General features: G+C 37.3%; 1 long non-coding RNA gene across 1 annotated transcript in view; it reads right to left on the reverse strand.

Moving 5' to 3' along the window:
* Positions 1-695: 695 nt before the first annotated feature.
* Positions 696-12,283, reverse strand: part of LOC111720550 — a 28,663-nt gene continuing 17,075 nt past the window's right edge. The window contains exon 4 of the long non-coding RNA XR_004233804.1: positions 696-739. This is a non-coding gene — a long non-coding RNA (uncharacterized LOC111720550). The remainder of the gene's footprint in view (positions 740-12,283) is intronic.

A 12,283-nucleotide genomic window follows, 5' to 3' on the forward strand; every position in this document is an offset into this window, starting at 1 on the left:
GGATTCTGGCTTTTAATCCAGTCTGCCATCTGCTTATGTTTTAATGGAGAGTTCACCTCATTCACATTTACAGTTAAAACTACTAATTCTGTATTTCCTGCTATCTTATTAATCCCAAATTATATTTTTCTCTTTGCTTTCCCCCTTTCCCTCCTCCCCAGTATTTTACTTATGAGCACTTCTTGTCTCAAGGAGTCCTCCCCCTTTAGAGACCCTCCCCTTTCTTACACCTTTCCCCTACTATTTCTGTTTTCCCTTCTAGTTAATCTATCCCTTCCCTTTTCTCCTTTCCCCTCCCACTTTTTTGCAAGGTTAGAGAAGTTTCTCAGTGAAAACAAACAAATCTCATATTCTTTCTTTGACCCAAATCTGATGAAGGTAAGATTCACACAATATTCATCACCCTTCCTTCTTTCCCTCAATTATAATAGGTTTTCTTTGCCTCTTCCTGAGATGTAATTTCCCTCATTTTACCTCCCCTTTCCCACCCTTTTTTTCTGCTACAATCCCCTTTCTACTTCTAGTTTCTTTTTTATATTATAACAGTAATATCGTATATACATGTATTCTCTATGTATACCCATAACAGAAATAGTTCTCGAAAGTTTTTTTTTTTTTTTTTTTTACCTTGTTATGCTTCTCTTGAGTTCTATATTTGGAGGTCAAATTTTTGTTTAACTCTGGTCTTTTCTTGAAAAATAAATGAATTCACAGTTTCATTGAATGTCCCTCTTCTTCCCTGAAAGAAAATGGGAAGTTTAGCAGGGTAACTTATTCTTGGCTGCATTCCAAGTTCCTTCCCCTTTCAGAATATCATATTCCAGGCCCTTCTATCCTTTAAAGTGGAAGCTGCTAGGTCCTGAGTAATCCTTATTGTAGCTCCTCAGTATCTGAATTGTTTCTTTCTGGCTGTTTGTAATATTTTTTCCTCAGTTGTATAGTTCTGAAATTTAGCCATGATATTCCTTGGGGTTTTAATTTTGGGATCACTTTCAGAAGGTTTTCAGTGAATTTTTTCAATGGCCATTTTACTTTCTGATTTTATGACATCTGGGCAGTTACCTTTGATGATTTCCTGAAAAATAGTGTCTAGGCTCTTTTTATCATCATGGATTTCACGGAGTCCAATAATCCTTAGATTGTCTCTCCTAGATCTATTTTCCCAGTCAGTTGTTTTCCCAATTAGGTATTTTACTTTTTTCCATTTTTTTCATTTTTTTGGTTTCTCTTGACTGATTCTTATTGTCTCATTGAGTCATTCATTTCCATTTGTTCAGTTCTGAATTTTAGTGAATTATTTTCTTCATTTACCTTTTTCGCTTTTTTTGTATTTGTCCAATTGAATTTTTAAATGAGTTGTTTTGTTCTATGGAGTTTTTTCCATTAGACAAATTCTGTTTTTTTAAGGATTTTCTTTTTTCATTTTATAAATTCTGTTTTTTAAGGAGTTATTTTCTTTTTCTGTTTCACAAATTCTGTTATTTTGGGCATTGTTTTCTTTTTCCATTTTATCAAATCTATCTTTTAATGAGCTATATGCCTTTTCCAAACCCTCTTGCAAAGTTTTCATTTCCTTTCCCCATTTTTCTTCTAGCTCTCTTTTGAGACCCTTTTTAATTTCTTGTAATAGAGCATTGTGTGATGGGGATCAGGTTATATCACCTTTTGGGCCTTCATCTGGACATGATCTGCTTTTAGTCTCCTCTTCTCTTTCACCATAAAAGCTATCATCAGAGTTCTCTTTACTTTTTTACTCATTTTTTTTAAAAAAAGTTAAAGTCTGCTTTTAAGGCAGGGGAGGTTTTCGAAGCTTCTTCTACAGGCAGTGGCTTTCTCTATAAGTGGTCATGGCTACACGGTCAGTGCTGATTCAGTCCCAGTGCTGGGTGAGGCAGGGCCAGATTCTGTGAGATTCTGGTGTCTTGGGTTCACTATTGACCTTTTGTGTTTGTTTTGGATATTTTATAACTTCTCTGCTGATCTCCTGGCTTGCAACCAAGGCAGAGTGGCCAATGCAGTTGTATATTCCTGTAGATTCCTCCCCATAGATTCTCTGCCATCCATAGTCTGCACCATCTGCAAAGCCACATCGCCCACAGAATCCACACCACCCCAGGACTTTGCGCTGTCATTTGTGCTCAGCCTTGTGGTTGGCTGCTTCCCTCCCGTTTCCAATTGAAACAGACTGTTTCTGGCGATCTTTGAAATTATCTTCTTCTGATAATTTGTTGCACTCCCAATATTTGTGGGTTCTGTTAGTCCCGAACTAATTCAGAATCTGAATTTGTTAATTAGTCTGAGGGTTGTAGGAGAAGGTCAGAAAGAAACAAGTGCTGTCTCCACCATCTTGGCTCTACCCCCAGAAGTTTATATGGAATTTTCTAACTACAGGGTAAATGTTTACATATATCTTATAATAATTGATATTTATACAGGTTGTGTATAGAAAAGCCTATACACAAATATAACTTCTTGAGATATATTTTATACAAATTGAAGCCATAGTAAAGAAATTACTCTCTAGGAAGGAAAAGGGGAAAAGAAACATTGGGAAATGTAAATGATGTAACAAATTATATATATATATATATATATACATATATATATATATATATATATAAATGAGTGCTATCTGAAAGTAGGAGATTAGTCATGAGGTAATAAGTTCTTCTTCACCAGATGAGGTATTCAAATAAAAGCTAGTTATTATCTGTCAGAGATATTATAACTCAAGAGATCCATGCTTTAGGTTGGCTTGGATTATATGATCATTGAAGTCCATTACAACTGTGAAATTTTAGAATTGTATGATATAACCCTACAAGTAACTGTAATCACATGCCAACCCTTGTCTCCATTCCTCACCACAACCCACCCCCACTTCCTGGCCACCCACAAGTTCTTGTTAAGGTTTTTGTTGATGTCATTATGATTGTGATCTTCTCTACATAGTCAATAATGAATTCATGTATTGTGATTGTGTATTTCTGTGTTGTTATCATTATTGCTCTTAATGATTATTTACAATTATATTAAGGTTTAGATAGCTCTTGTATTAATTCCAACCCTTTAGTTTTTCTAATCATAGTATAACAATGTTATTTGTATAGTCGTTTAGTGATTAAAAAGTACTCTCATCTCATTTGAGCCATATGACCACCCCATGAAATATCTACAATTAATCCCATTTTACAAATGAGGAAACTGAGACTGAAAGTTTGAATGATTTGCTTATAGTCCTACAATTAGGACAGGATTTGAAGCCAAGTCCAGTATTTCATCCTCTATTTCTTGTTGCCTCTTGCCAGCCTTTTTGTACATAAGTGACAATATTGGTATTTTAATCAGTTTCTATGAAATGCTCAAGAAGGACATCACATACAAAACCTTACACTATGTGTTGGGGGAAAATAAAAGACATATGATCATAAGGTCATACATAGATATAGGGTTGAAGATTTTCAATTCACAGAAGTACATAGGCTGACAATTGTGAGACATTATGGGAGCTCATGGATCTTAATTTTAGGAATAAATTCACTGATCTGGAATGGCTAGCTCCCAGGAACTGGACCTGCCAGAGTGATTGAGGAGAGACCAATAGTTCAAAGAGATACTACACATAGCATAGTGCCTAGCACATGGTACTTGCTTAAATACTTGTCCATTCATCTGTTCATTCATATTCTAAACTGAGATCAAGACAAGTTAAGTGATTTATTCAGTCACTCAAATAATTTGTAGTGAACAGTGTAGGACAGTGGAAATATCACTTTGTGCAGTATGCTACTTTGCTTCTCTGGGTTTCACTTTTCTCATTTGTAAAATGAGTGGGTACTCCTTCTAAGGACTTGTAGCACAAACACTGATGAGTGATTCTACTTCTACTTCTGAGCCAAAATCTAAATCTAGGTTCTTGGATACCGGATTAGACATAGTAGTTTGTGTGTGTGTGTGTGTGTGTGTGTGTCTGTGTCTGTGTGTGTGTGTGTGTGTGTGTGTGTGTTTTCACTGTCAGAATTTAAATCTAGATTCTTAGATACCCAACTCAGCATGGTAGTATATGTGTGTATGTGTGGCTGTGACTGTGGGTATAGGTGGGTGGATAGGTGTGGGTGACTGTGTAAATAAATGTATTTTCACTGCTCCATGAGTAGTTTGAATTGTGAAGCTAGTTTTGGAAGGTAAGTTGGTGGGGTAGAATGAATATTGAACTTGGAGTCAAAAGACCTTAATTTAGGAGTATGCTAGTAAATGTTTAACAACCAGTCCTCCAAAAACACACAACACACTTTGAAGTTTAATCTGTATTATGAATATATTTTTCATCACTGTCTTCAGTTTAGGTAATCAAGAAAACAATAAATCAAGTCCTGATCTGTAGGATTTGCTGATTTCCAAGGTATATGAGTCATAGGAGTGACTTAGCACATCCCTACTTAAGTCTTAGTTTGTGTGATTATCTGTGTGACTTTGGGAAAAACCCTAGAACCTCTCTAGGCTTTAAATTTCTACATATGTAAAGTAAGGTAACTGAAGTAAATAAATCAATCACTGATAAGCATTTACAAAATACCTATTATGTGCCAGGAACTATATTAGGTTTTGAGATACAGAGACTAACAGTCCTAGCTTTTGGTAAGCATAGATTTTTATCAACAAATAGGAGAAAAGATTATCCATTCCAGATCTAACATTATGTAATATTATGAGCTTAGCCTATTTAGCTTATGTAGATATTAATAAGGGCTTTTGCCTGTTTTCCTCTTTCTTGTGAATAAATAATAATAAATTTCAATTAGAGATTAGTATAAATAAAGATTTTTTTTTTCCCCCAACCAAGTTGACAGAGGTTTCTAAAATCTTTTCATAGACACTTTGGGTGCATCCAATGATCTCAAGTTAAGAATTCCTGCTTTTTGTTGATGCAGATATGAACTGATTCAATCATTCTGGAAAGCAATTTGGAACTATGCCCAAAAGGGTATAAAAGTGTATATCCTTTGATCCAGCAGTGCCATATAGTGGATCTGTATCCCAAGGAAAGAGAAAAGGGAGGAAAAGGACCCATACGTGCAAAAATATTTGTACCTGCTCTTTTTGTGGTGGCAAAGAAATGGAAAATAAGTAGATATCCATCAACTGAAGAATGACTGAATAAATTATGGTATATGAAAGTAATGGGATATTATTGTTCTATTAAAAATGATGAACAAGCTGATTTTAGAAAGGATTAGAAGGATTTACATGAACTGATGCTGAGTGAAACAAGCAGAACCAGAACTACATTCCACATAGTAACAACAAGATTGTGTGATGCTCAACTATGAAAGACTTGATTCTTCTCAGTAGTTTGATGATCCAAAGCAATCCCAACATATTTTGGATGGAAAATGCCATCTGCATCCAGAGAGAGAAATATGGAGACTGAATGTAAATCAATACATGCTATGTTCACTTTTTTTTTCTTTTTCTTCTGATTTCCCTTTTGTTCTGATTTTTCTCTCCCAAGAAAATGTGCTTTCTAAAAATGAATGTACAAGTATAACCAGAAAACAAAATTAAAATAAAAAACCTTCTGTTTTAATCCAACCAACTCTTCCTTTTCTCTGCACTCAAACCCATAGAGAATTTAGAGATTATGCTCTAAGGAAATGGTATGATCTTCCAGTGGTTCTCATGCACATTTACTCAGGAAAGGAAACAGGAAAGAACTGTACAGCTACATCCAGCTGAATCAGCAAAAAGGTCAAAGTGAACTTCAAGAGGGCACACTTAGAGTTGACATGTGAGGAAAAAAACAACCCAAAGATTACCAGGTCAAAATATGGGGGTGATGAGTAGGAGACATGATCATGTGGGATAATGTGATGATCACTAGAAATATGGCTGTCATCAATTCACCTGTAAAGATAATATGATTTCTTTCCTCAGAAGGACTTTGGTCTTGTTACCAAAAGTACTCCAGCTATATATTCAGTATATGATAATAAAAGAATAGAGTACATAATTTTATTGGACCTGTGATTATTAGTGATAAAGTATAATATGAATAAATAATAAAATATAAATACAAGTGAATAAATCAATAAATAAAACATAATAAATCATAAATATTTATTTATTTATCATTGGACTTGTGATTTCATTCACATGGGGAGCTCAGCTTTAGAAACTCTGTACACTGATGCTAGCATAATTTGTCCATAACTTATAATCTGAGAGTGCTACCTAGAATATTAGAAATTGTTACTTGCTCAGAATTATAATAGTCTGAGAAAGTCAGGATTTGAATCCATATCTTTCTGTTAGCCAATGCTGGACTTCTAGATATTATATCACACTGTCATATTATGGAAATATTTAATGTGAATGTGCAGAAATTCCCATAACCCTTGTACCTTTGTTTCAAAGAATCCTATGATATGTTTAAAAAAAAAAAGCCTGGAAATCAGGACTGACTCTCACATGTAATATTCATGTGACCTGGAGCATCTTCTCTGGCCCTGTTTTTTGCACAAGTAAAATAAATGTAGTTAAGGGACTGATCTATGAAGGCCCAGTTATTGAAGCATGTGCAATATGTTCTGCCTCCATCCCCACAGCGGTTTGCTAAGTCTGCTTCTGGAAGTGTATGCTTTGAGGAACCATTTCCTTCATTCAGAATATGTTCCTTAATGGTCTAATACACAATAGTGAAAAAAACTTCACTTTTTTTCATCTTGTGGCCATGTGGTCACATGACACTTCTGTTTCTCTGTGTGTGTTATGTTCATTCTTTCTGATTTTAGGGGAAATAAGTTTTGAAGATAGAAGTACCTGGTAAGTTTTGAAAGGTTAGAAGAGCCACAAGAGGTCCAGCAAACTGGAATTCATTTTAAGGTCAACAAGGAACCACAACAGCCAAGCTCAGTAGGGGACTGCCCCAGCAATTCATAGCACTTCCTTTTACCAGGAAAGAGAAAGCACCTCATTTCCAATCTTTTATATATCCACTCAGTTCTGGTTCATCTGCCTATTTGATCACTGCATGGTGAGCCAACAGGAAAGTTAGAGGATACCTATAGTGCTCTGACTGAGAAAAAGAGCCTTTTCATCATAAAAAGCAGGTTCACCAAGCTTCATGTGTGCCAATATCAGGCAAATCCTTTTGTATATATTTTAAAGACTGTACTCTTATTGGCCAATGCTTCCATTATAATGATATCAACTCAAGATCCCTTTCAAACAGAAGTCTATCAGTCTCTCATCTTTTCTCTGAAGCTACATAAAACTTATTTCTCTCTGGAAGGCCAACTCTACCCTATGTGTCTCCTGACTATTTCATTCTGGGCTGAGTTATCTTCAAAAAAACTATAGATTGGATTGTGCTAAATACTAGTGATTGAAATTTCTTTTAACTACATACTCTTGTGTCCTCGGAAAGATACAGTGTTTTTAATAGGAGAAAAGAAGGTTCCTGGTGATCCTGGCTTTCTAGTTCTCAGAGGGACAAAGCATGAGAGGAAAAAATGAACCTTGGTCATTTCAAAAGACTTATTACCTTACAAGGAAATAAGGAGGGGAGAGGAGGTACATACCACCCAGTGAATGTTTGTACAGTCCCAACAACCTTAATTCAGTTCAAGTGGAACTACTTAAATTGTACAATATAAATTTTATTGCAGTCTTCATAGATGTTGACTAAGGAAGCTTAATGCATGCAAGGCAAGTAACCCATGGAGAAGCATCAGGGCAGATGGCCAGTCTGCCTTGGAGAGTGATCTAATACCTTACTGCTCCCTATCCCACAATTTTCATTTTAAGAGCTATTGAATCTTCTCTGGCTTCCTCTTTTCTTGTCCTGCTCTCCCTTCCCCTTTTTGTTCTTTCCCTGAGGGGTCAAAGAATTAGTGCAGAATCTCAATGGTTAGGGCAAACAAGTTCCTGCAATAGTAGGACTCCACTACAGTGGTACATGTCCAATCTAAGTCTGATAGAATTCAGGGTGGATGCTGGACAGGCATGATCAAGTGAAAAGAGCATTGACTAAGAAGCCAAAGAATACGAGTTCAAATTGCACCTCTGATGCTTACTACCAAGGTGACTGTTGCTTAATCTCCCTGTGCCTCAGTTTCCTCATTTGTAAAATGAGAGGATTGGAATAGGATAGCCTCAGAAGTCCCTTCCAGATCTACATCCACTAAGCAGTCTCTTAAAATTTCACTAAAGTGGAGACAGGAAATAAACTCAGAAACACATCTGGTTTTGAGAGGATATGAGAAACCCAGCCAGCCCCTCATCACCATCACTTGCCAGTATCCATCTTCATGGACCCACATCTTCTCACAATTTGGTTGAACACAAGAGCCAAAAGACCTATTTTTCACTTGGGAAACATGAACTCCTCAGAACTGTTTTCTTCAGTGCAAGGAAACTCCAATGGGTTTTGTGTAAGGACCACAGCCAGAAGTAGAAAACAGTAGGGCTCTGCATATTTGCATATTGTTTGCATATGCTTTTCAAAGGACTTTGGAGCTGCTCTCTTGTCTCAGGTAATTTTCAAGGTAAAACTTGATTGCCATCTCCCTCACCCCGTTTGTCATTGCTGGATGTATTCCTTTGTCTTTTCTTTTTTACCAATCCACTTTTATCATTCCAATTTCCCTGATTTTAGAAACATGAAACAGAAGACTTGAATGATAAGGACCACCAGAAACCTTAGCTGAGAGGCTAATAGCTTCAAGGTCCCAGATAGGAGAATATTATTTTGGAGCACAAAGCACTAGACTGGGAAGAAAATCGGTCAGGAGACGTTGGTTTCCACCCTGGCTCCATTACTAACAAAAGAATCAACGTGGGGATTTGCATCTTATTTTGCATAAATCTGCAAGTTCATGAGACTCTATCTCCAAGTATGTAAATTTAAATTAACTAGTGCAGCTGCCTGGCATGGTTTCCAAATGGAATGTTCAGAAAGATCCTGGGACCTGCAAAAGACTGAATGGATCCTAAAGTTAATCAGAAGAATTTTGATGAAGTGAAAAGGGTTACAGAATAGAAGTTAGTATATATAGATCCTAGGCATGGCTCTGCTGCTACAAACTGTGTGAGCTTGAACAAGTCACTTCTTTTGATCTCACTTCTCTTTTCTAAAATGAGCAGATTAAATTTCCTTCCTGATCAAACATTTTATTATTCTATGAATACACTCCTGGGGCAAGAGAGCTAGGTAGGCAGCAAGGGGTGGGTTTGTATTTAGCCCTGATGATACAAAAGGTACTTTGGCTTACCCTGTTTGAGAGACTGAGCTAGGAACATTGCTCGGTCATCCTTAGCTTCCCCCTATCCTTCACCCCCATCACCCACCCCCAGATCCCAGTTCCCTACTTTCTGTTACAACCTTTGTCCAGTCTTTCCAAAATCTAGTTAAGTCCCACCTAGGCTTCTGTTAACACAGTTTAAAGGATTTATCTATTCAGAAAAAACCGTGATAGGTAGAAATAACACAGCTGGAGAATAGATTTGTATATGTTATATAGGAGAACATATTAGCCAATAAATCAAGAGGATAGTAACTAAGAACAGAGCCGTCTCCTTCTTCTCACAACAACCCTCCCTCCTTGAGCTCCAACAATCACTCTGAGACAGGCATAGGAAGCTCTATGATACCCTCCTAAGTAAAGCTATGGGGATTTATTCCCTCCACAGTTAATCCAGGCAGCTTCATTTGCATGTAGTTTGCATAAATGGCAAGTTGCATTCAAGCATCCCTAACTCCCAAGTGCTTAGATCAAGTTAAAGAATTCACCCACCCACCAACCCAACCCCCCTGCAATTGTCACAGCTCACTATTCAGGCCAAGGCACACCTAAAATAGCTTTCTAAATCCTCATGAAGGAAGAAGGAGCATAATGACTGGGAACAGCAATAGACCCGGAGGAAAGGAAAGGGACCTACATTCTGATTCCCCCATCATTGAAGGGATTTTTGAGCATAAGAGTTAGCTGTGACACATTCAGGAACCATTCTCTAGAATGAGAAAGACTGTATGTTGAGACCATGGGACATGAGAGATGAAGAAAGACATAAAGTAGAAGCCAGAACTGTAACTTGGGAAAGGGGGTGAGGTAGAAAAGATATAAGGGAATTCCTAGGAACCAAAATTCCAGGGATGTGCTTCCTTTATGTTGCAATCCAGAGATCACAGTCTGAACTTTACTCTTCTCTATGAGCCTGAGCCTCCCTGGAGACTGTAGGGAGAACAGGCTGGTTGAAAGAGAGACAGACAGACAGAGACAGAGAGACAAACACAGAGACAAAGACAAAGACAAAGAGACAGACAAAGAAAGAAAGAGAGGAGAGAGACAGAGACAGAGACAGACAGAGAGAGGGGGGAAAACAGAGACAGAGAGAGACAGAGAATGTTGTCCAAGAATGACAGATTCTCATAGTAAAGAGAGGAAATAGGTCTGTCTTGCTATCTTGCTTATAGCACAAATTTCACCAATCATAACAGTCTTTTTTATTGTCCATAGTACTACCCCTACATCAGGTTCAACTGATAAAATGATTATTAGTTATAAATTTATTAGTTATTATTTATTATTAGTTATAAATAGGCCAGAAGTAAAACTCAAAGAACCCTGTTTCCCACATCAGATACCTGAACCAGACTGAGGAGAAAAATTCCCTGTTCCCATCCTAAGTCGGGAAGCAGTGGGACTTCCAAAGTTTGTTCAGTATCTAGATGCTTGGAATGAGATTGTTGTAGTTTATCCTTCATTCTTGAAGAGGACCATGAAATCAGGGACGCGATGCCATTGCATCCAAAGGAATTGGATTTAAGTGAGGAAGGGCTGTGCAAGGTCACCTGCCTCATTTTCCCTCTAGAACTATCTGGATCCAATGCCCAGGTATAAATCAGGACAACTGGAAATGGAGAAGAGATTGGTTACTGGAGATTAGGAGAGGAAGGGTTTTATCCTGGAGATGGGCTAAATTTTGCCCTGGGCACTCCCCTATCTGCTCAATTTATCAGTAATAATATTTGGCATTTGTATTGTTTTAAAGTTTGCAATGTGCTTTACAAATATTATCACATTTTATCTTCACAAGAGTCTTAGGATGTAGGTGTTATTATCCCCATTTTACAAATAAGGAAACTGAGGCAGACAGAAGTGAAGTTATTTGCCCAAGGTCCCATAGCTAGTAAGTATTCAAAAAGAGATTAAAACTCAGCTCTTTCTGATTCCAATTCCAGGACCCTATCCATTTCACCACCTAGAAGCTTCATTAGTCCTTTAATAGGCAGGCTCCACAAACTTAGCAAGAACTTAATAATTTGTTTACAATGTGCCATGTATTGTGTCAAGCCCTAGAAATCAAAGAAAGGCATAATGCTATAACAATTATAATTCACATTTATAACATTGCTTGGTCCTTTTCTTTTTTTGACAAGTGAAAGCTCAGCCACTGTAACTTGATCTGACCATAGACCGAGGTCATTGCTATTCTCCCTAACAAACCCTTTCCCTCCCCCTATGGTTTTGCTTGAAAGAAGCAATCTTACCCCATCTGTCCTATCTGTCCAACAAAACTCCCCGACCTTAGCTCTGGAGTAATGCCCAGTAAGACTCATGAATCTTAGAGCAATCCAGGGTACCTTGGGAGAAATGAGGAGGAAATCTCCCAGGAAGCTAGGCAAGGTCTCAGGGCTCATACAATACTGCTCCCTTCCACCTCCACACTTCTGAATTCCTCAGCCCAAAAGTGAAAACTATAATAGTCATATTCGGCGTGGAATAGATACAGGATAGTATTTGGAGTTAGGAAGACTCTGCCTCAGATACTAGCAAATCACTTAACCTTTGTGTGCCTCAGTTTCATCATTTGTAAAATGGGCATCATAATAGCATGTTTTACAGTGTTGTGGTGATGATAAATGAGCTAACATATATAAAGCACTTTACAAAACTTAAAGTACCATAAATGTTATTTATTATTAGTTATTATCATCTCACTGAGACCTGAGTGGACTCATACTCCTTTGGAAGAATTCTACCAGGGAAAAGACTTTGGGTAAGACTGTCCAGATTAGAACTCATGGCCTTGCTCCACTAATACATCACCTAATTAATTAGCAGAAATCTAAAAATTGGAAAGAATTTCATGAAATTATCTATTCTTTCCTTCGGGGGGGGGAGGGGAAGAAAATTCTCCTAACTCATAATGACATGTAATTTCTCCAAAAATCCAAAGACTCTTATATCTGATATCCCCTCTTTTAAAACAGTAGAGACAG

The sequence above is a fragment of the Sarcophilus harrisii genome, chromosome 4 (genome assembly GCF_902635505.1).
Source record: "Sarcophilus harrisii chromosome 4, mSarHar1.11, whole genome shotgun sequence".
Classification (NCBI taxonomy): Eukaryota; Metazoa; Chordata; class Mammalia; order Dasyuromorphia; family Dasyuridae; genus Sarcophilus; species Sarcophilus harrisii.